The following is a 25,527-nucleotide window of genomic DNA, read 5'->3' as shown; positions in this document are numbered from 1 at the left end:
CAATGAACACTATGCTTAGTGTATAATAAGCAGCCCATGAATAATGTTAATATAATAAATATTCCTGCAAGTATTCACTATCATCATCATTCTTATTATAGAGATTTTAGAGATCACATCATTATAATGCTTTTCCATTTCTGCTTACTAACAAGTGATTCTTCAGTGCTCAAACTCTGTGACATATCCTATGATTTCTGCAAAACGTATTATGAGGTTCTGAACATATTTAAGGTCAAATGCAAAACATACTTTAAAACAGGTAAGAGAAAATGTGTAAGGACTTAATTTTCTTCTTATAAGAACATTTCTTTATTGAGTTTTAGAAAATCTCTTTACAGTCTTAAATGAAGAAAAACGTGCCTCAAAAATGTGTGTATGTATACACATATATATATATATACACGTATATATGTATGTATAACAGTATATGTGTTAATGAAATAGAAAAAAGACAATATTTCGGCCCATCTAACTTATTTTTATTTTATTTACACCATATATATTGCCACTGAACTAACTCTATGACAAAGAAGACATTAAGGTAAAACAGTTACAAATGGCTTAACCACTAGAGATCTTAATTCATACTTTTCCCTGTAAAGTAACCCAAACATCTTGCTCCAATGCATAAATGCAGCATACAGATATATTCCATTAAAACCACCCGGATAAACTTATAAAGCTCCTACTCTCTATAGCACATTACTTGCATCTTGTTTAAAGTAAGGACCTGTTTCAAGGGTCTAATGGGAATTCTATTCCTCTGTAAATAAACGATTAAGCACAGCCATTTTGCTTTAATTGCACAATCACCTCGTCCTTTTTAACCTCTCCTATTCCCATACGTGAACCTTTCGATTTCAATCATTCATTCTTGATTTCTCATTTACAGAAAATGTCAAACATATACAAAAACAGACAATATAAGGCCTTGCTTTTCAAAGTGTGTTGATGTACATTTGAGTTCTTTTCTGATTTTTGTTATTATCAATGTTGTTTCTAAGAATATTCTTGTACATACCAATGTTAGATACATGCAACAGATTTTCTTGGGTAAATACCTAAAAGTAGTATTACTGGAACATATAGTATGTAAGTATTCAACTTTATAAGATGATACAATGTTTCTTAAGAGAAGTAGGCCAGGTGCAGTGGCTCATGCCTGTAATCCCAGCACTTTGGGAGGCCGAGGCGAGCAGATCAGGAGGTCAGGAGAGCGAGACCAGCCTGGTTAACACGGTGAAATCCCGTCTCTACTAAAAATACAAAATATTAGCCGGGCGTGGTGGCGGGCGCCTGTAGACCCAGCTACTTGGGAGGCTGAGGCAGGAGAATGGCGTGAACCCGGGAGGTGGAGCTTGCAGTGAGCCAAGATCGCGCCACTGCACTCCAGCCTGGGCGACAGGGTGAGACTCCGTCTCAAAAAAAAAAAAAAGAGAAGTCACAAAAATTTACACTACGCGAATTCATGCAACCTTGGTGATCCATAACCCTTCAAACACGTGATGCTATAAGATTGAAATCTATACTAACTTGGTGTAAAAATGGGATTTTATTGAATTACTAACTTGAGATTATGTCACATTTCTTCCTAGGATTATTGGGTCTATGTGTCTTCTATGAAATGTCTTTAGCTCATTTTTGATTGAATTTTCATCTTATTGATTTGTGGGAAATCATTTGTTCTTGATACTAATCATAAGTAGGTTACATTTTAGAATTAATATCTGTAATTGGTCTCTTTCCTTTTTTTTGTTTTTGAAACACGTTTTGAAGAACAGAAATATTTAATTTTAAGATAGTCAAATCTTTCCATGAGTGAGGCATACTTTTAAATATTTCTCCATACGGATAAAATTTTCCCTACCCACTTACTGAAGAGCCCCTCTACTTCCCTCTCAATGTTCAATGGAAACTGTTATATTTCAAGCTTTTACATATATTCCTGTGTTGCTGTGATTGCTGTTGAATTGTTTATCCTTGAACCAATGCCACATACTAGTCTTGACAACTAAAACTTCACAATCAGCCTTGACATTTATTAGCATGAAATGCCATCTTTGTTCACTTCAGAATTTCTCTAGGTTATTTTTTAATCTACACATTCCTAAATATTTTAGAATCAACTTGTTAAGTTCTATAATAAGTGATGAGGGTATTTTTATTAGAAATTTGTATCACTGCATCTATAGGCTCATTTTGAAAGAACTAAGCATCTCTAGGATGCACGGTCCTTCTATTCACAAACATAAAGATAGATCACCTTTTATTTACTTTTTATTTAAAGTATTCTAAATATTTCAGTAGTTTTATGTAGCTACACATTATACATCTTTTGGTAAATAGCTTCCATGGTACTTTATCATGTTTTCATTTTTGAAGAGGAATCTTTTAACTTACGTTTCCTAATTGTCTACTGCTAGTAAACAAATGTTATTGATTCCATATATTGGGTTTTACCTTCAGAAACTTGCAAACTTCCCTTATTTCTAACAATTTGTAAATTCTTTTTTAAAAACAAATAATCAGATCATCTCCAAAGCATGGCAGTTTTATTTCCTCCATCCCAATGTTTATACCATAAATATCTTTATCTTAGTTTATTGCACTAGCTAGCAGCTAAGACTAGTATATAGTTGAATAAAAGTGGTGATAATTAGTACAGTTCCTCAGTTCCTTCTACCTGATTTTTTTAATGCTAGTATCTTCCTACTTAAAATGATGTTTCAAAGATTTTTTTCCCACAGATACATACAGATAAATCTTAATTTATTAAGATTTTTTGTAATATGAATTTGTGTTGGAATTAATCAGATGTTTTATGCAACTATTAATGTAATCATATGATGTTTCTCATTTAATTCATTAATGTGGTAAATAACATCAATTTTCTAATATTAAATATATATTTGCAGGTCTGGGACAAAGCCAATCTGACCATTTTATATAATTTTTATACAATATTAGATATTCACATTTATGGTTGTGAATGAAATGAGCCTAAAATGCTCACTTCTTGTCCTCCTTTGCTGGCTTTGGTATCAGAATGCTATTGGCCTCACATTTCAGAATATGGGGAGCAAAACTGAAAAAGCATTACATCTAATGGAAGGCTTTTAAATAAATGCAGTAGATCTATCATCCCATGATGTGTAAAAAGTTTACTTCAATATTTCTTCAAACTGCTATGTGTAAGGAGGGGAGTACATATGTGTTTCCGTCTGCTTCTTGTCTTCATAACCTGTGTCTTATCTACAGATATATTAACGGTAAAAAGAACTAGGCCAGGCACGGTGGCTCATGCCTGGAATCCCAGCACTTTGGGAGGCTGAGGCGGGCAGATCACTTGAGGTCAGGAGTTGGATACCAGCCTGGGCACCACGGTGAAATGCCATGTCTACTAAAAATACAAAATCAGCCAGGTGTGGTGGCAAGTGCCTGTAGTCCCAGCTACTGGGGAGGCTGTGGCAGGAGAATCGCTTGAACCCGGGAGGCAGAGGTTGCAGTGAGCTGAGATTGTGCCATTGCACTCCAGCCTGGGAGACAGAGCCAGACTCCATCTCACGGGGAAAACAAACAAACAAACTAGAAAGCTCTTCTCCCACCCAGGTGGTTTTAATAAAATGCAGTAAAGTTTAATGGAAAATATTCAAAGTAATGCTACTTAGGTCAAAAAAAAAGAAACAACCACTTTAGGAAGTTGTGAGTTATAAAGAACTAGAGCCTTTGCATATTTAAAGGAAGAAGTACTCTTCCTCAAGTAATCATCTAGAATTGGTGAAATGCATACCTTACCCAAGCGTGTTTCAGCCTAGTGAAAAGGGACTGATCTAGAAATAAATTAAAAGAAAAACATAGCAATATTATTTATCTTACAATAAAGCCAGAAAACCTCAATTGTAATTGGAGTATTAGATTGGCATTAAAACCAGAAATTTAGGACTGTGTGGATAAAAAAATTTGAATGTTCAAAAACATGTTTAAGAGACATCTTTCATATGTTTTAGAATTATAGAGCTGAGTACAGAAAACTGCAGTAAGCTAACTTATATTTTTCAGATTTTCTTGGCTTAAGAAAAGATTATTTCTCAATTGCTATCTACCCTCTACTTTCAACATGGACAGTTACTCTGTAAAATATGTATGTGCTCAAGGAAACATGACACAGTAGCTGAAGTTATGAAGAACTGCCCATCTGTTATGCATATGAATTCCTGAAGGTAACCTGAGAGCCCTCATTTCAATTAAAATGAAATGGAACCGCATGTATACAGTAGATCCAGACTTTCTATTAGTTTTTTCTTGCATGTAGCCATTGGGGATAGTCCTTAATCTCACTGTAAAATAAAATAAATTCAAAGGGTACCTTAATATTAAAAGATCATCTATCAAAAATATCAAACACACCTTGACATTGCTTAATCCAAAATGTTCTCACTCCATTCCTTTAAAAAAAAAAAAAAAAAGAGGACTCTAAATCTGTATGAGAATGATCAAATACTTGTTTGTTTTTTTCCCCCAGAATGGCAGATTGAGGCTTTTAGCATGCCTCGGCCACTTGGAAACAGCAAGAAAGTGCATAAAGATCAACTCTGTGAGCTTTAATTCCAGAAGGAAAATGGGAATCCACTGGAATCCTAAAAGATACCCCAGATCCAGGGAAGAATGCAGACAAACAGCCCTTTTGACTCATCCAGCTGGTAACAGTGAGTGAAGTGCCAATACATGAAAGAGACAGAGAGCTTCCCTCTGTGACTCATCCTTCTACTGGGGTCAATGGAGAGAACAAGCCCTGGAGTTAACATGGTGAGAGGCTTAAAGACACTGACAGGGAAAGACACCTGGAAAAGCTGCAGGCATTTTCCAAGACTCAGGACCAGGAGCAGGATGCGATTTTTAATTTGGGTCTATACAAAGTCAGCCAGTCTGTGTGGCAGCGTAGCTGCACATGCATTTTCGTCTTGAGCCAGAGATTGGAATGCCTGCTCTGGAGCTGGGTAGGAGCCTTTGCAGGCAGAACAGAACTGTGGACAGTGCCCCAGTAGCAAGCGCTGGAACTCTGCTCTCCTCTGCAGCAGGCTTCGGGGTGGGATGAGAGCTGCTACAGCTGTGGTTTCTCCTAGGTGACAAGACTTGCAAGCAGAGCCAGCTTGGGGACCTGGAACCAATCTGCATGTGCCATTTCTAGGTGTCCAAGAACGCTCCCCTCAGATCATGGTAAAGTGGGACCTTCTCTGCTCCACCCTGAAGCAGAAAGCCAGGTATCTGGAGCACCCACTTGCCTAGACTAGCATCCCACCCTTCATGGATATAGATCCTAGTGAGCACAGCCCTCTGCGCTCCATGCCCAGGAAGATCTCCAGGTATTCAGAGTGCTCGCTCACCTGGTTCAGCAGCCTGTGCAGCCCCATCCTTCCTGGACATATATCGTAGTATATATGCTCCACACACAGACAAATATCCAGGCATTTGGAGCACCCATTCACCTGGATTAGCAGCTTGAGCTGTCCTACCCACCCTGGGCAGAAATTGTGGTACAGTAGGACCCTCTGCAGTCCATGCGTATACATATCTCCCAGCATCTGGAGGATGTACTCTCCTAGATTACGAGTGTAGGCCACCCGTCAACACCCCATCACCATGCAGAGAAATCGGGGCTGAGGTTTCCCAGCTCTAACACTAGGCACACCTCTAGTTGCTTGGTGACCACACACTGGATTCTCTCCTAGCACTGGTGCTTGTGTTTACCATTGAGGGACCTGTATGCCTACCCAGTCTGGCTCTGCCAGTCATGCCCACTGAGCAGGGAGCTCAGACTACTGTGCACCCCATGGCTCATCCCTTTGCCTGAGACAACAGGGACTCTCTCCCAATAAACAAGAATCAAGTATATATTACATGTATATACCATGCTGGCTATAGTTGACTCTTTCTCTTAAACGCCAAATGCTACCTTGTAGGTCAAACTGCACAGCCAATATAAAATCTGCCAAAAGAAGTACATAGCACTATAAAAGCAAAGCCAAGACACCCTACCCATGATCCTGTACATCCACACTCCCTAGTGAGGCAGGGAAAAGGTAAAAAGAAAGAAAAAAAGTATTATAGGGCAAGGGAAAAAAAGAAAAAAAAATCCTACCTGCACAAAAATAATTACAAAAAGTAGAAATGTCAGCATCTCCAGATGAGAAAGAACTAGTGAAGAAATACTGGCATCATGAAAAAATCTGAATGTAGTGACGCTACCAGTAGATCACATTAGCTCTCCAGCAATGGTACCTAACCAAAATGGAAACTCAGAAATAACAGATAAAAAAAATTCAAAGGCCAGGCGTGGTGAGTGATATGGTTTGGCAGTGTACCACCCAAATCTCAAATTGAACTGTAGTTCCCATAATCCCCACATGTTGTGGGAGGGAGCAGGTAGAAGGTAATTGAATCATGGGGGTGGTTTCCCCCTGTTGTTCTCAAGAGGTGATGGTTTCATAGGCAATGGCATTTCCTCTGCTGGCATTCATTCTCTTCTCCCTGCCGCCTTATGAAGAAGGTTTCCCCTTCACCTTCCACCATGATTGTAAGTTTCCTAAGGCCTACCCAGCCATGCTGAACTGTGAGTCAATTAAATGTCTTTTCTTTATAAAGTACACAGTCTCAGGCAGTTCTTTATAGCAACAAGAGAACAGTCTAATACAGTGAGTCATCTCTATAACCCCAGGACACTGGGAAGCCAAGGTGGAAGGATTGCTTGAGGGCAGGATTTTGAGACCAGTCTGGGTAATATAGCAAGGCCCTGTCTCTATGAAAAAAATTAACAAAAATAAGCCAGGCAGGGTGGTGCACACCTGCAGTCCTAGATACTCAGGAGGCTGAGACAGAAGGATCACTTGAACCTAGGAGATCAAACAAGGAGTTAGCTATGATCATGCCACTGCACTCCAGTCTGGTTGACAGAGTAAGACCCTTTCCCCCCACAAAAAGAAAAAAAGAAAAATAATTCAAAGCATGGATTGCAAGGAAGCTCAAGGAAATCCAAGAAAAGTTTGAAAACCAAATCCAGAAACTTCTAAAACAATCCAGTAAGTGAAGAAAAAGATAAGCTTCTTAAAAAACAATCAGAACTTCTGAAATTGAAAAACTCAAAGAATGTCAAAATGAAAGTTTATCAATAAACTGGCCCAAGCAGAATAAAAAAATTCACAGCTTGAAAATTGGTATTTTCAACTAACCCAGTCAGACAAATATAAGGAAAAATGAATTTTAAAACATGAACTAATTCTTTGAGAAATATGGAATCATGTAAAGTGACCAAACTTAGGAATTATTGGCATTCCTGAGAGTGAAGGAGAAAAAGTAAATAACCTGAGAAACGTATTTGAGGGAATAATTCAAGAAACTGTTACTATTCTTTCTAGAGAAATAGCCACATACAGAAAACCTAGAGAACGCTTGCAAGATACTATACAAAATGAATGTCATCAAGTAATATAGTCAGCAGGATGTCCAAGATTAATGCTAAAGAAAAAGTCTTAAAGGAAGCTAGAGCAAAAGGGTACATCGTGTACAAAGGGAACCCAATCAGGCTAACAGAGGACATCTCAGCAGAAGCCTTACAAGCCAGGAGAGACTGGGGCCTATGTTCAGCACTCGCAGAGCAAATAAATTCCAAAAAAAAATTTCATTTTCTGCCAAACTAAGCTTCATAAGCAAAGGAAAAATAATATCTTTTCCAGACAATCAAGTGCTAAGGAAATTTGTTACCACTAGACCAGCCTTACAAGAGAACCTTAAGGGAGTTCTAAACATGGAAACAAAAGAATGATAGCTAGTTCCCCCACCCCTCCGCCACACACACACACACACACACACGTATACACACAAACACACTCACTTAAGTACATAGCTCACAGACCCTATAAAAAAACCATACAATAGAAACTACAACTTCACAACAGGATCAAAACCCCAAATATCAATATTAACCTTGAATATAATTGATCTAAATGTCTAACTTTAAAGGCACAGAGTGGCAAGCTGAACAGGACCATCCATCAGCTCTTTTCAAGAGACCCATCTCAGAAGTAACAACACCCCTGAGCACAAAATAAAGGACTGGAGAAATAATATTATTTGGCAAATGGAAAACAAAAGAGAGTAGGGATCACAATTCATATATTAGATGAAAGAGACTTTAAACCAACAGTGTTAAAATGACAAAGAAGGATAGTACATAAAGATAAAGGGCTCCATCCAACAAGAAGACTTACCCATCCTAAATATATACACAGCACCCAACATTGAAGCATCAAGATTAATAAAACAAATATTTTTAGACCTAAGAAAAGACTAAGAGAACCACACAATAATAGTGGTAGACTTCTACAACATTCTGACAGCATTAAACAGATTATCAAAGCAAAAAACTAACTAATTCTAGAATTAAATTCAACACTACCAATTAGACTTAACAGACATCTACAGAATAATACAGCTATCAAACACAGAATATGCATTCCTCTCTTCTGCAGATGAAACACACTCCAACACTGACCATATGCTCAGCCATAAAGCAAGTCTCAATAAATTTTAAAAAGATTAAAATTATGTCAACCATACTCTCTGACCATAATGGAATAAAAATAGAAATTAATACAAAGAAAATCTCTCAAAACCACACAATTATACGAAAATGAAAAAACTTGCTCCTGAATGACTTTTGGGTAAAAAAACAAAATTAAGGTAGAAATAAATAAATTCTTTGAAATAAATAAAAATAGAGACATAACATACCAAAACCTCTGAGATGTAGCAAAAATAGCATTAAGAGGAAAGTTTATAGCACTAAACACCTACCTCAAAAAGTTAGAAAGATCTCAAATTAACAATCTCACATCACACCTAGAGGAGCTGGAAAAACAATAACTAAACCCAAAGCCAACAGAGAAAAAGAAATAACTAAAATCAGAATGGAACTGAATGAAATTGAGACCCAAAAATCCATACAAAGAATCAACAAAAGGAAAATTTCATTTTTTGAAAGGAGACACAAGATCGGTAGACCACTAACTATACTAACTAAGGGGAAAAAAATAGAAGATGCAAATAAGCACAATTTGAAAGGACAAAGGTGACATTACAGCCATTCTCACAGAAATACACAAGATCTTCAGAGACTATTATAAACACCTTTATGCACACAAACCAGAAAATCTAGAAGCAAATAAATAAATTCTTAAAAATTCAAAATCTTCCAAGATTTAATCAGGAATAAATTGAAACCCTGAAAAGAACTATATCGAGTTCCAAAACTGAATCAGTAATGAAGAGTCTACCAACCAAAATAGCCCTGGACCAGATGGATTCACAGGCAAATTCCACCAGATGTACAAGGAAGACCTGGTACCAATTCTACTAAAACTATTCTGAAAAATCGAGGAGGAGTAACTCCTTCCTAATGCATTATACAAAGCCAGCATAGCATCATTCTAATACCAAAACCTGGCACAGACCAACAAAAAAAAATAACTACAAGTCAATATCCCTGATAAACACACAGGCAAAAATCCTCAAAAAAAATACAAGCAAACTGAATCCAGGGGCACACCAAAAAGTTAACTCACCAAGAAAAAGAAAGCTTCATTCCTAGGATGCAAGGTTCGTTCAACATATGTAAATCAATAAATGTTATTCACCACATAAACAGAATTTAAAAACACATACGATCATCTCAAAACATATGGAAAATACTTTCGATGTAATCCAATATCACTTCATGATTTAAAAAACCCTCAAGAAACTAGGCATCGAAGGAACACACCTCAAAATACTAAGAACAATTTATGCTAAACCCACAGTCAACATCGTGCTGAAAGTAAAGTTTTGGGATACAAACCCAATGTGCAAAAATAAGTGGCATTTCTATAATCCAATAACATTCAAGCTGAGAGCCAAATCAACAACCTAATCCCATTTACAGCAGCCATGGGAAAAAAAAAAAAAAAAAAAACCTAGAAATAAATCTAACCAAAGTAGTAAAATATTTCCAAAAGAAGAACTACAAAACACTGCTGAAAGAAATTACAGATGACACAAACAAATGGAGAAACATTCCATGCTCATGAATTGAAAGAATCAATATCATTAAAATGGCCATACGGCCCAAAGCAATCTACAGATTCAATGTTATTCCTCTGTCAAGCTACCAGTGTCACTTGTTCACATAACTAAAAAAATTAAAAATAAAAAAAGATTCTAAAATGCACATGGAACCAAAGAGAAGCCCAAATAGCAAAAATAATTCTAGGCAAAAAGAACAAAGCTAGAGATATCACATTACCCCATGTCAAACTATACTATAAGGCTGCAGTAACCCAAATAGCATGACACTGGTACAAAACCAGATACATGGAACAATATAACAGAATAGAAAACCCAGAAGTAAAACTGCACTCCTAGCACTATCTAATCTTCAACAAAGTCAACAAAAATTATTAATGGGGAAGAACTCCCTATTCAATAAATGATGCTGGAACAGCTAGCTAGGCCATATGCAGAATAATTAACTTGGACTCCTACCTAATAACCTATATAAAAATTACCTCAAGATGTACTGAAGATTTAAACATAAGACCTTAAACTATGAGAATCCTAGAAGAAAACCTAGGAAACACCATTCTGAACATCTGCCTTGGGAAGGAATGCATTAGAAGCCCTCAAAAGAAATTGCAACAAAAACAAAAATTGATTGTGGACTAAATGAATTAACTTTTGTGCAGCAAAAAGCTATCAAAAAATTAAACAGACAATCTATAGAACGGGAGAAGATATTTGCAAACTATGCGTCCGACAAAAGTCTAATATTCAAACAGCAGACCCCTCAGCAGAAACCCCCTAAGCCAAAAGAGATTGGGGGCCAATATTCAACATTCTTAAAGAAAATAATTTCCAGTCCAGAATTTCATATCCAGCCAAACTAAGCTTCATAAGAGAAGGAGAAATAAAATCATTTTTAGACAAGCAAATGCTGGAGGAATTTGTCACCACTGGCCTGCCTTGCAAGAGCTCCTGAAGGAAACACTAAATATGTAAAGGAAAAACCATTACCAGTCACTACAAAAACATACTGAAGTACACAGACCAATGACACTATGAAGCAACTACATCAACAAGCCTGTAAAATAACCAGCTAGCATCATGATGATAGAATCAAATTCACACATAACAGTATCAACCTTAAACATAAATGGGCTAAATGCTCCAATTAAAAGACACAGAATTGCAAGCTGGATAAAGAGCTAAGACCCACTGGCATGCTCTATTCAAGAGACCCATCTCACGTGCAAAGACACACCTATGCCCAAATTTTAAAAACAAAGAAAAATCTACCAAGTAAATGGAAAACAGAAAACAGCAAATGTTGCAATCCTAGTTTCTGACAAAACAACCAACAAAGATTCTTGTTTAAACCAACAAAGATTTAAAAAGACAAAGGACATTATATAATGCTAAAAGGGTTCAAAACAACAAAAAGAGCTAACTAACCTAAATATATCTGCACCCAATGCAGGAGGACCCAGATTCATAAAACATGTACTTAGAGACCTCCAACGAAACTTAGACTCCAACACAATAATAGTGGGAGATGTTAACACCCCACTGTCAATATTAGACAGATCATCAAGACAGAATTAACAAAGATATTCAGGAGATGAACCCAGCTATGGATCAAAGGGATCTGACTCTCTACCCAAAAACAACAGAATATAAATTTTTCTCAGTACCACATGGTACTTACTCTAAAATCAATCACATAATTGGAAGTAAAGCACTCCTCAGCAAATGCAAAAGAACTGAAATAATAACAAACACTCTTTCCGACCACAGCACAATCAACGAATGGTTCTACCAAGAAGATTTTATATACTCATATGTTCATCACAGGACTATTCACAATAGCAATGACATTGAATCAACCTAGGAGCCCATCAATAGTGGACTGGATAAAGAAAATGAGGTACATACATCCCATGGAATATCATGCAGCCATAAAAAACGAATAATGAAATCATGCCCTTTGAAGCAACATGGAAGCAGCTAAAGGCCATTATCCTAAGCATATTAGTGCAGTAACAGAAAACCAAATACTGCATATTCCCACTTGTAAGTGGGAGCTAAACAATTGTTACTTATGGACATAAAGATGGTAGCAATAGATGCTGGGGACTACTCGAGGAGAAAGGAAAGGAAGGGGAGAAGGGTTGAAAACCCTACTTTTGGGTAGTATGCTAACTACTTTGGTTACAGGATCTATCATATCCCAAACTTCAGCATCATGCAATATACCCATGTAATAAAAGGGCATATGTAACCCTGAATCTAAAATAAAATTTAAAAGAAAGAACAACCTGTCAGAAGTCGAAAAAGTAACACTGAACTCTCCGTCAAAATGAGATTGCACTCATGCATGAAAAGAAACAACTGACGACTGAATGCCTAATCTTACCTGATAAAACATCTCACTCTTTAAAAACATAAATACATATTAGACTTTTTCCAGGCGCCAAAAATAAAATATATAGTCTCGGAATTAATAACAATTTGTATCCCTCCATTAAAAGCATTACATCATTTATTTACTTCTCCTTTTTTCTGATAGTTGCTTCATGTTAATCTGGCTTGACTTTTAATAGAACAAGTTACTATCTGATTACCTGAGTCTAAATATTCCTTAGCTCTTTTAGAAGACACATCCTTGCTACGGTCCCAATTTCATATCATTATTCAATATTTATCCTCTACCAAACTGCCTAAGTCTCTAAACTCTATGTAGGATAGAAAAAAATTAAATATTTTATTAAATAGCAGCAAAAAATGTTCCCAGATGATAGTAACTCCTTAGTCAGGTCTTAATAATTTCTTCCAACCATTATGCTGACTGGGTTTTGTAGTCTGGTCCAGAATCCATACCGACCTTAACGCTCTGCTCCCTGCTGCATCGTCTTCATTTTGGAAACAGCCTTGCCAACAAATATAAAGAATGTATAAATTCAGTTATTCACTAACCTATTCTGTATCCACATAACAAATAAAAATAAATGAAATGAGTATTCTTTATTCTGATTTATTAAATAGCATCAAGTTTAGCAAGAAGCTCATTGCAATAGTTCCCAAACCTAGATAACTAACATTATACTAAAATAAATTTTCACGTTGTTGTATATTTTCCCCAAATTGTTATAACAGATTAAGGCATCACCTAAAAATCTCTCGGAAGCCCACATTCACTTTGCTGTGAGTTGATGCCAGCTATTTCAAACATGGGTCAAAGTTCATTTAGAAATAATAAATGTTACCATTCTCTAACTATAGAAAAATAAGTGAGAGGAATCCTTGCTTGCCTCATACTCCATTTGAATAAATAAATCACAGAACATTAGTAAATTTATTAGAACTATCTGAAAAGTGTTACTTTGTTATAATTTTACCTATACATTCCCTTACCATCAAGTCTGAATTACACTAAGTCCTTTTGGGGGCAGACATTAAATTGGGTACAAGAAAAGAAACCAAGACATAAAGATGAGGGAATCAAATGGTTAAGTTTTTCTAAGCAAACCTAATTATCCCAAATTTTCATCAGGAAACTCTTATATTACCTCACAATATAATACACACTAGAGATACAATGATGGATGAGAAATGCATCTTTATGGCTAGGCACGGTGGCACCCAGCACTTTGAGAGGCCGATGTGGGCGGATCACTTGAGATCAGGAATTCAAGACCAGCCTGGCCAACATGGTGAAATGCTGTATCTACTAAAACTACAAAAAAAAAAAAAAAAAAATTAGCAGGGAGGCAGAGGTTGCAGGGAGCTGAGACTGACTCACTGCACTGCAGCCTGCATGACAGAGCGAGACTCTGTCTCAAAAAAAAAGAGAAATGCATCTTTATCCTCAAAGAGCTTATAGTCTAAGTAGAGGAGATCAAGCTACATCAAGCTAAAATTGGAAGGAACTGTTAGAAGAAATTGAGAACATGAACCTAAAGGGACCATAAATAGGAAACAAAAGAAGCTGGAGACAAAGAGAGCAAGAACAGTGGCAGGAATTCTAGGTTACCAGAACTACTAGTATTAATATTTTCAAATTAAATTCCACTCAGCTATACAGAAGTTATATTATTAATCCAACTGTATTTAAATAATAAAATTGCTTGAAAATATGCTGAATATATGTTAAACTCAAAATATACACGTTATAAAGACATTAGGCTCTGAAGAGTTTAAACAATACTGGTGCACTCTGCATGTGTGTGTGTGTGTGCATGTGTATACATATATACACAGACACACATGTATATGTACAAAATTTGTGTATAACAGGCTTATTATTTTAGAGGCCAGGGAAGTTCTTTTTAATGGCTATTACATTAAAATATTTCAAAATAGATTATCAATTAATTTTAGTGATTCACAAACTAATATCTCTTATGGAAACAATACAATAACTTGAGGAAAGGACAATAGAGGAAAAAGTACCAAAGTAACCAAGTAGATCTGTGAGTAATTCCCTGTAATATTGGATATAAGGCATGGCAATCTTGAAAATATCAACCACCTATCCTGTTCTAATCCCTTCCACTTGCTATTGCATTAGGAATATGGTCTTGTTACTAAATTGTTCCAAGCTTAGTTACTCAAGAAGACAGTTTGGGCAGTGCGTGGTGGCTCACGCCTGCAATCCCAGCATTTTGGGAGGCTGAGGTGGGCGAATCACCTGAGGTCAGGAGTTCCGGACCAGCCTGCCAACATGGAGAAACTCTGTCTCTACTAAATAAATTAAAAAAAAAAAAATTAGCTGGGTCTGGTGGCACATGCCTGTAATCCCAGCTACTCAGGAGGCAGAGGCAAGAGAATCACTTGAACCAGGAAGGCAGAGGTTGCAGTGAGCCGTGATCATGCCATTGCACTCCAGCCTGGGCAACAAGAGTGAAACTCCATTCCAAAAAAAAAAAAAACAGAAAAAAACAAAAAAAGAAGACAGTTTGATACTAACTAGCTAAGAATTTGATGTTAAGTATAATAGCTTAGCATTCTCACAATGATAGGTGCTGACATTATCACAAATGCACTTATTCAGGATATTTAAAGAGAAATATAAGAAAAAAAACTATCACACCATACACCTGTGTTACAAGAAAATATATTTCTTTTTATATGTATGAAATTTCAAAATAGTGTATAAAGACTCACTTCAAAGTTGCTATTAAGGAATCCAACTATCTATTGCATATTTAATACCTTGTTAAACAACTACTACTTAGTGGCTTCCCCACTCCCTTTACTGAATGACATCTCTTCGGCAAGAATCAACTTTGGAACTCAAAATCATTTCATTATGTAGTATCCTGAAGTACTGTCTTAATAAATAAAAAATCCTAAATAAGATGAATTAATAGCTTAGAAAGATTTTTTTCTTCAATTCATTAAAAATAAATACCCAATGTTAGGAATACAAATTTAGTTTAAATATTTGCTACATAAATTAATAACACACCAAAAAACACAAACATACTTGTAATAACATCTCTGAGAAAATGACAATATTATAACGTTTTTCCTATTTCTCCATCACAAAACAAATCTATCCTAAAAGTAAGGTATTAAATAACCTTACAAATTTTTGTATATTCAATAAGAACATGCATTGTAACCTATGAATACTTGAAGTAGAGTCACATTTTGAAACCAGTATGTTAATTTTATGCTAAAATCCACAGACCAATAAATACAGTTATAACTAATTCTTATGTTCCTGGCCTTTCCAATACATTACAAATAACTTTATTTTCTTTTTCTAAATGTAGCAAAATTTACTTTAAAATTACTATAAACTGACCAAAACAAATGATATTAATCAGAAGTCAATTATCCTTTTAGGGAGAATAATGATGTGGTGATGGGGCAGGGTGGTATCTGGAGAGAAGAGAATTGGTAATCCCAAATTTCAGTTATACCACATTCTTCTCCCTGCTATTGGGGTTAGACTTTCGGGGAGGATTAATCTCTGAAGTGACAGAGAGACCTAGGACTATCACCTTACCAGCAGGTCTCAGCAACGAGTCAACAGTTGATTGGGGCTGTTAGGCAGGGAGAGAAAGAAAGAAAGAAAAGTAAACTGGCTTCTTCTCTCACAAACAATCTAGACTTTCCTAAATTTATGAAATTTCAGCTTTAAAAATATCCAAGTAAAGAAGAACGAAAAGTAACTTATTTACTAAATTTTCATGAATAAAGGGCCAATGGACTAACTGCACACCTCTAGAGTTGAACCAAATGAAATTGCAGATTTTGGAGATCACACAATTCAACCTAAGTTACAAGAAGCTTAAAAATTAGAAGATGATAATTAAAACTAAAGGAATTTTAAAATATCTTGTATTTATTGCTGAGATATATTAAAATTGTAAAGTGTTCCACACCTACAAATATTTAATAAAATTTTGTAACCATCTTGAATCAGGAAATATCATCCAAAATTATGAAGATATTTTGATAGGATGAAAAGCAAAGAAAAAATGCAACACAAATCAAGTAGGTAGGACACTCCACTCTTGGACAGGGACAGGCTGGATGCAAGGGGCACCCCCCCAAAATTGTTACACATGATTACCCAGGAAGATGGGTTTTGGGACAGAAGGTAGAAATTGAGTTGAGGATTTGACAGTTTGCTGAAACAGAAAAATTGTGACTAGTTGTCAGGAAAGGTCAGCATCCAAACACCAGCCAGAAAGAAGGATCAGCATATTGTTAAACTGAAAAGAATAATAAAATATTTATAAGAGTTGGTGAAGTGAGCAAAGCAGTAAATGGAGAAGTTTAGTTGAGTAAAACATTTTGCAACAGTTAAATAAAGATCATGGCTCTAAATCATATCCAGAAATCAACTTCCATTGGTCATCTCTGTATTAGCTTACCTAAAAATCAAATTAACATGCTGAGTTCAATTATTGAATGCAATGGCTATAATGTTAGATGACAGCAAAGGAAGGATGTATGCTGTGAATGTTAAAAATACAAGCAGATATAATTTGCATGAAAACTGGAAGTAACGGCAGATTTAGAAGAAGTGCCAAATGTTGTGGTAAATATGGAATTTGGGGAACAGGTAAAATTAAAAACATAGCATGGGATGTCCTCCATTATATCTCCTTAGTCAGTGGCATTAATTATTCTAGACTATATTAAGCAGATTACAATCTCAGCCAACAACAAATTTTATTCAATAAATATTTAATTTTACTGTTGGGGGCCTTAGGTTTCTAATTATAAAAAGATAGAGTTGGATTAGATAGTCTCTAAGAGTCCTTTTATATTTACAACATGATTCTGAGCAAGACTCCACAGTTTTCTCCAGACCAGCTTACTCTACCCGGGTTTTCCTTTAGATGAAGAAAGGTTGTTCACGTGGTGCTGTGGAAGTTCCCTGAATCTGTTTTACACAAAGCCTCTGCATCTTTCTCCAGTTAGGGAACATTATATCCCCATGGTCTAAGTCAGTGCTTCTCATACTTTAATGTGCATTTAAATCCACTTAGAAATCTTGTTAAAATATAGATTCTAATTGAGGAAATCTGAGAGGAGACCTGAGATTCTATATTTCTAAAAAGCTCTCAAGGGATGCAAATGCTACTGGCCCACAGACCACACTTTTGAGTAGCAAAGGTCAAAGATACGCGGGGAGTATCAGTGGCTTTGAAAAAAGCAGCAGCAGTCTACACAAGCTTTCCGAAAGTCCACAGACCAATACCTTGACTCACATTATAGACAATATCTAGAGGATATTTGCTAGTTTCAACCTGTTTTCAAGTCCCCTGTAAAAAGGTATAATTTCCTTTCTACTGCTAGTATTTCAATTGATGGCCATAATTTCATGATATTTCTTGGAAAGAAAACAACATCTACATGTCATTTGTGCAGTAGTTCTGAGAGAATAAAGGCTGTAAACATGTGTTCTATTTCAGAAGTGATAGTATTGTATTTGGGATTCACAAAAAATTGACTTTATTCCTTAATGAGACATTTATTCCTTAATGTGATCTTTCAAATCTCAATCAAAATCTAATTTTTCCTATATTAAATTTATTTTGAAAATTAAAAATAAATTGCCATAACCATTTGCTTGAAAAAATAAGTCATCAAATATCTTAAAGATATTTGATGGAGCAAGAATTAGAGGCCATACTTCTTTATTTTATAAAAGAGAACAAAGAAGTTTCCAATACTAAGTTATCTAAAAATAAAAAAAAGTGTCATAAAGAGGCAGTTTCCTATATATGAATACGTTTAAGAGTATCTGTAAGTCAGTTGTCTGACCGAGTTAATAATGACACTGTCTCTTAGCTAGATCACCATGAATAATCAAACTTATAATTTGGTTGAAAGTTATGTTTGCCTTGTCGAAATAGACATACATCTGAAAAACTCACTGATAATTTAAAAGAAAAATACTGCAATTGAATAAGAAATCATTTTCAATTTCTTAGATGTTAATCCTTCAAAAAGGATGTTCAAAATGAGGATGAGTAGGGACAGAGCAGAAATTTCCATGTTTTCCGTCAAAAATGTTTAGGTTCTTCCTGATACATCACATCAGTTTAAAACTTCATTGTTTTCCAAATTTACAAGAAAAAAACAACCCCATCAAAAAATGGGCAAAGGATATGAACAGACACTTCTCAAAAGAAGACATTTATGTAGCCAACAAACATAAGAAAAAAAGCTCATCATCACTGGTCATTAGAGAAATGCAAATCAAAACCACAGACAGATATCATTTCACATCAGTTAGAATGGCGATTATTAAAAAGTAAGGAAACAACCGATGGTGGAGAGGATGTGGAGAAATTTTTATGCTGTTGGTGCGAGTGTAAATTAGTTCAACCTTTGTGGAAGACAGTGTGGTGATTCCTCAAGGATCTAGAACCAGGAATACGATTTGACCCACCAATCCCATTACTGGGTATATACCCAAAGGATTATAAATCATGCCACTATAAAGACACATGCACACATATGTCTACTGCGGCACTATTTACAATAGCAAAGACCTGGAACCAACCCAAATGCCCATCAATGGTAGACTGGATAAAGAAAATGTGGCACATACACATCATGGAATACTATGCAGCCATAAAAAAGAATGAGTTCATGTCCTTTGCAGGGACATGGATGGAACTGGAAGCCATCATTCTCAGCAAACTAACATGGGAACAGAAAACTAAACACTGCATGTTCTCATTCATAAGTGGAAGTTGAACAATAAGAACATGGACCCAGGTAGGGGAACATCACACACCGGGGCCTGTCAGGGGGTAGGGGGCAAGGGGAGGGAGAGTATTAGCATAAATACCTAATGAATGTGGGGCTTAAAACCTAAATGATGGGTTGACAGGTGCAGCAAACCACCATGACACACGTATACCTATGTAACAAACCTGCACATTGTGCACATGTATCCCAGAACTCAAAGTAAAATTTTAAAAAAAAACAAACAACTTAACTGTTTTCCTTAAAACAAGAGATTTAGGTTCCAGGATTTCTGCACATTAACCATAAATAAGCATAATTTGTTGCTTAAATTATTAAGATGATCTTATTAGTAATAGCTTATGAATGAGAAGGAAAGAAAAGGAACTACAGGGGAGATGTTTCCAAGGGAAAACCCTGGAATAGAAAAGAAAGAATAAATTTTTTGCAGGGATTGCATTTGTGCCTATGAAAAAGAAGTTGCCCATCATGGGAAAATGTGGAATGAAAGTAACAGAAAAGAGGAAAAAAAAAAAAAAAAACAACTTTGTCCCATAAAGAAGAAGATATGTTTTGGGAAACATCTCAGAAATTTCTCCATTGGTCTAGAGAGAGTAATTGGAAACCAAGCAACGTTTCAGAAAGTAGGTATATGTTGAGCTTTGAGAAATAATTAGTTCACCGTCAGTTGAAGATGGAATGTGAAGCAGAGGAAAAGCACTTCCAAAGAGTCAAGATATGAAATTGCAGGGTGTGGCCAGGCATGGTACATCACCCCTGTAATCCCAGCACTTTGTGAGGCCAAGGCAGGAGGATCACTTGAGGTCAGGAGTTTGACACTAGCCTGGCCAACATGGTGAAACCCCATCTCTACTAAAGATACAAAAAATTAGCTGGGCGTGGTGGTACATGTCTGTAATCCCAGCTACTTGGGAGGCTGAGGCAGAGACTCGCTTGAACCCAGGTGGCGGAGGTTGCATTGAGCCGAGATCGCACCATTGTACTCCAGTGTGGGCAACAAAAGACTCCGTCTCAAAAAGATAAAAAAAGAAAAAGAAAAAGAAAAAAAGAAATTGCAGGGTGTGTTCAGGTAATATCAAGCAGTTTGGTATTGCTGCTGGTCAAAGTGCCTAGGAAAGTAGCAGTATTAATAGACTGTCAACTGGTCCATAAAAGACTTAAAGGTATATATAACATTACTTCTTACGCATCAAAAAAATTTTTTTGAAATAATTTTATGAAAATATTTTAAGCAGGGGTAAACATATTCCAATTTATTTATGAATTAAACTCAAACACACACTCTGGCATCACAGAGAACAGACTGGGCGATAGCAAGACTGGAAACAAGAAATGTGCCCCACATGAAATGTGTAAAGTCTGAACCTCCGTCCATTAGTAACTGGAAAAGAAGCTAAAAAGCAGTACAGGAGGTGCACTTTCAAGATTTTCAAGCTATGAGGAAGTTAAATTAGGACCAATTAGTGACTATTTGGTTGTTGGGTTGAGAGGGCTGTTGGAAGGAGACTGGAAAGACCTAGAAGTGTCTAGATTGGTTGAGTGAGTAAACAAGGAATATCATAAGACAAGTAGGATGTAAAATAAATAATAGGCTAAAACACAATACATTTGAGTGACTTATAGGACATCCAAGCAAACATATTTGAGAGACAGTAAGATCTCCAAATCTGAATTCTGAGGAAGATGTTTCAGAGGTCATGAGCATTCGGATGATACTTAAAACATCAGGGTAGATTAAGTCTCTCAGGTAGAACATGAGATATGAAAAGATAAAGGGGAATGAAATCTCTATTTAGGAAACACCAAAATTTAAGGACTAGAGTAAAAAGAGCTGACAAAGGAGGTTGGAAAATGTTTAAAAATACACTTAGTAAGTAGAAAAGAGTGTTGTCAAGAGAGTTCAATGAGAAGAAAGCAGCCATGGCTATCAAGTGTCACAGAGAAATAAAACAGCAAGTAGACGAAAAGTGACCTTTGTATTTGATAATTAGGATATCATCCACGATCTCAGTGAGAGTAGTTTCATAAAAGCAGTAAAATGACACATCAGATTTCAGTAAGTTGAAGAAAGAATGGGAGAGTTCAAACAAACAAACAAAAAATGGTGAGTGAGACGGTTCTTCTGTGACCTTTAAATAGGAATAAAATAAAGTAGAACCTAGATGGAATATAAAATTCACAGAGCCTTGTTTGTTTGTGTTTGCTTGTCTGTGTTGTGACAGAACCGACTTGAGCGTATTAATCTGCTGAAGAAAAGAGAAGTGTTAAGAACATGAGTATGAAGGAACAAGTTTCCAGAGGAGGTAAGAGGTAATGCTTAACAGCAAAGACTAAAGATCAGCCTTCAAGTGAAATCCTGTTAGTAGACAGCATACATCATCTAGATTCAACCTACAGCCTTACTCCTTGATATTAGTAGTTTCTTTGAACTTAAGTCATAACAAACTATTAAATGTTAGCAACTGAAATTTAAGAAATTTTAAAAAAAGTTTTCTAAACATTAAAAGTAAAGACTTTATAAATCAATTTGGCCTCTCAGAGATACAAAACTTCCTTCTCTTATTTTAGCTTTAATAGAAAACATCTTATCCATGAATTAAAACTATAATGGTTGTTCTCCTTACACAATAAAAAGAATTTACAGGTTCTAAAGGGCAGGTAATGGATTTTCTATTTTCATGCCATGATTGTGTATCCCAAAATATATCTAACAGTTATTCAATTGAATACCTCAAACATATCTTTAGAAATATCTGAAATTGGGAATTCTTCATAAAATACTGCTGCCTGCTTTTCATTATTTAAAATTATTATTATTGAAATCACATTTGAGAAACCTCACAATTGATTTTATTCTTAAAATAAGAAGGCACAGCAATTTCTTTATTGTCTGTATATACATTTTGTTTTTAATAACTCAGGTTAATTTAAAAAATGCTGAATAGAAATCAGGCTAACAATTTTAAATAGAAAAATAGAGGATGTTACACTGTAACATCTGTTCCATCTGCTTACCTCAAAATGTGAAGATATGTTAAATCAGATTTTGTATGTCCTTTGTTTTATTTTATTAAACCAGAAGTTTAGGAAAGATTACAAGAAGATTCACTGAACAATGGGTTGATAAGCCAAATGCAGAAAACTAGATACACTTCAACATTTTAGGAGGTATCATTATGGCATTGAGCATAAATATATGTATGTGTGTATATGCACACATATATACAGATATATATATAAACTAGCTTATAAGAAATCTGGGCCCAAAAATTTCTTTCAGAAATTTTTCTTTGACTCTTTTATTCTAGCTTCACAAAATAAACATAAAACATAGACCTTAAAGTTAATGATACCCCATCTTTGGAACTGTGACTTTGTATTATATTACATTTATCATCAAATGTCTATTAAACTCTTAAAAATGTTTATGAATCATTTTTTTTGGCTATTTTAAAAATATTTTATTTCAATTATTTTATTTTACATTGTTGGAATGGACATAGTACCTACCTCTGAGGGTTAGTGAGAGTAGTTTCTTCTTTCATCTTTTTGTTGTTGTTGTTGTTGAGACAGAGTCTGTCTCTGTCACCCAGGCTGGAGTGCAGTGGCGCCATCTTGGCTCACTGCAAGCTCCGCCTCCCGGGTTCACGCTATTCTCCTGCCTCAGCCTCCGGAGTAGCTGGGACTACAGGCGCCCACCACCACACCTGGCTAATTTTTTTTTTTTTTTGTATTTTTAGTAGAGACGAGGTTTTACCATGTTAGCCAGGATGGTCTCGATCTCCTGACCTCGTGATCCACCCGTCTCAGCCTCCCAAAGTGCTGGGATTACAGGCATGAGCCACTGCGCCCGGCCTCTTCATTCATCTTTTAAACATTGAGCACAATGTACTACTCTTACTAGGAATTAGACAGATCCATACTTAAGAAACTATTTACCTAAATATGCAAATATTACAAAATAGGATCCCTAAACAAATAATATCAAAAAGTACATTGTATGTTCCCAAATAGGGAAGATGTCTACCATTTGCCAAGCTCTATGAAGAGCATATGAAATTCTTTAAATTAATACTGATCACAATAACCCTCAGAGGTAGGTACTATGTCCATTTTAGAAATGTTTAAGAAACAAACTTAAAGAGGTTAACTTACCCTATAGTATGCAGCAGAATCAATTATCAGCCTCAACTACTGAACTCAAAAGACTATGAAAAATGCAAATGCATAGATATTAATTATTGACTTCTTCATTCAGCACTTTTCAAAAATTAAGAGAGTCATTTGAATGCAGCCTAGTTTTCCTAATTTCCTGTTTTCTGTGGAGCACGTGGGAAATTTATAATAAAGGTGATTTCTAAGATTAATAGAGATAAATTTAGACCTATCTATATTACTCAAACCCCATTCTGAAAAAAAGTAAATATTAAAGTATCAATGACATTTAAGTTAAGCATTATATAATTTTTCATTTTCTCTTTTGTAAAAATGAAATTTTTTTCAAACAATAAGATGAAATCCTAATGTCATTTCATTCCCATTCTGGATTACTAGAGTGGCAGTAGACCTGAATAGCCTCAAAACAATGCCTAGACTACTCTCAAAGAAAGGCGGTAATTGCCATAAAAGGCTTTTAACATTGGATATGGAATCTTGGGAAGAGAATGAGAGGGAGAGAAATAATGTCAGAGCTCTACTTGTAAACATAAAATCTGACAGACCTGATACTCAAACGGAAATTACTTTCTGTCGGAGCACACATTCCTGTCGGAGTACACCTTCAGTACAATGCCTTAGGGATACGTCAGCCTCTGCCACAATCTAATCTATAAGTATCTATGAATCTCGCCATTCCTTGTCAGCCATGCTGACAAGATGTGCAGAGCATGAAGTAGTGGGTTCCCTAGGCCCATCCCCAACTCCTCCTATCTCTATTCGAGTAAAAAATAGTGTCTCCCATTACCGCCCATGCACTATAGGCCGTGGCCATGAAAGCATTTTCCAAGATGGTGTGTAAAGCATTACCTTTATACCATTGTTTAATGTCCTTACTTTAAACCAGGGAGTTTCTTTTTGAATCTCCCAAGGACACAAGTACTGCAAAGGGAGATAGATACATTCATTTCTACTAAAGTATTTCAACTCTTTCCTCTAAATTATGAAAAAAATTATTGACATTGTAACTTCATTTAGTATATGTCACCATTTAACATAGGTTTGTATTAATCAGATTATTAGAACCACACCTAGCACCTTAGGTGAGTATGCTACATCACTGATAATATAGAGAGAGATTAAACCTGAGCAAACGTTTATTTCTACCTCCTTGGTTAAGATGTCTAGAAATCTACAACTTCCCAGATTGCTATCTTAGGTGAAGAGAAATTCTGTGATTTATCTGGAAGGTAAGCCTTCTTTTACAAGACTGGACTTTCTAATTTTCTCCCAGGAAATGCTAACATCTAATTCTACTTGAAGGCCTAAAAGAATGGGGGTAGTTCCAAGCAGGGTGCTAACTTACGCCTGCAGCATGTCTCCATTAGGCAAGGAAGTAGTACATCTTCAAGCAAAGAGCTAACAACCTCTACTACAGGGACCAGTAGTACTACAGGGACAGGTAGGTGCTTCTAAGAACACAGAGGGCTTTAAGTGGGGAAGGATGGAAGTGATACCCAAACCTAAGTCCTCCCACAGATTCTTCCAATTCTTGGGTATACGTGACTTTAAAGGGAAAGTGTAAGTTGTGAACTTGAATAATGATACACTTCAGCAGGCACAGGATCAGATTTTCTGAGTTTAGTCTTTGGGATCACTGCTAAAATAATGCAGAAGGAAAAGTATATTTCATGAGCCACCCTACTCTGTAATGAATCCCATCCCTCCATATTTACTCACTCAGGATGCAAGGTGTTTGGACTAAGCTGATGATTAGCTGGGCTGGTCACTTATCTTGCAGGAAAGACTCATGGCTTCTGCAACTGTCATAGTGCAGGGTGACAGGAAAGATGGGTGTCATTAATAGGTAATGATTCAAAAAACAAGACTAAACTGCAAACAGGAGAGGGGGGATGGTAGAAAATAAACTAAAAAGCCATATTTCAGAGACCATCTATGTTATGCTTAAATATTTTTAAATCAGTAATTTTTCCTTTTGTCTTTCTGAGTAAATGGGCTTTGTCCTAGTCATTCCAACTACCT

At 35.9% G+C, this 25,527-nt stretch overlaps 1 protein-coding gene across 15 annotated transcripts in view; it reads right to left on the bottom strand.

Moving 5' to 3' along the window:
- The window catches only part of CEP128 (centrosomal protein 128), a 449,960-nt gene that overhangs the window by 182,924 nt on the left and 241,509 nt on the right, over positions 1-25,527 (bottom strand). The gene's annotated exons all lie outside the window — the stretch shown is intronic.

This window comes from Papio anubis, chromosome 7, assembly GCF_008728515.1.
Source record: "Papio anubis isolate 15944 chromosome 7, Panubis1.0, whole genome shotgun sequence".
In the NCBI taxonomy this organism is placed as follows: domain Eukaryota; kingdom Metazoa; phylum Chordata; class Mammalia; order Primates; family Cercopithecidae; genus Papio; species Papio anubis.
This window is presented reverse-complemented; position numbering and strand designations above follow the sequence as displayed.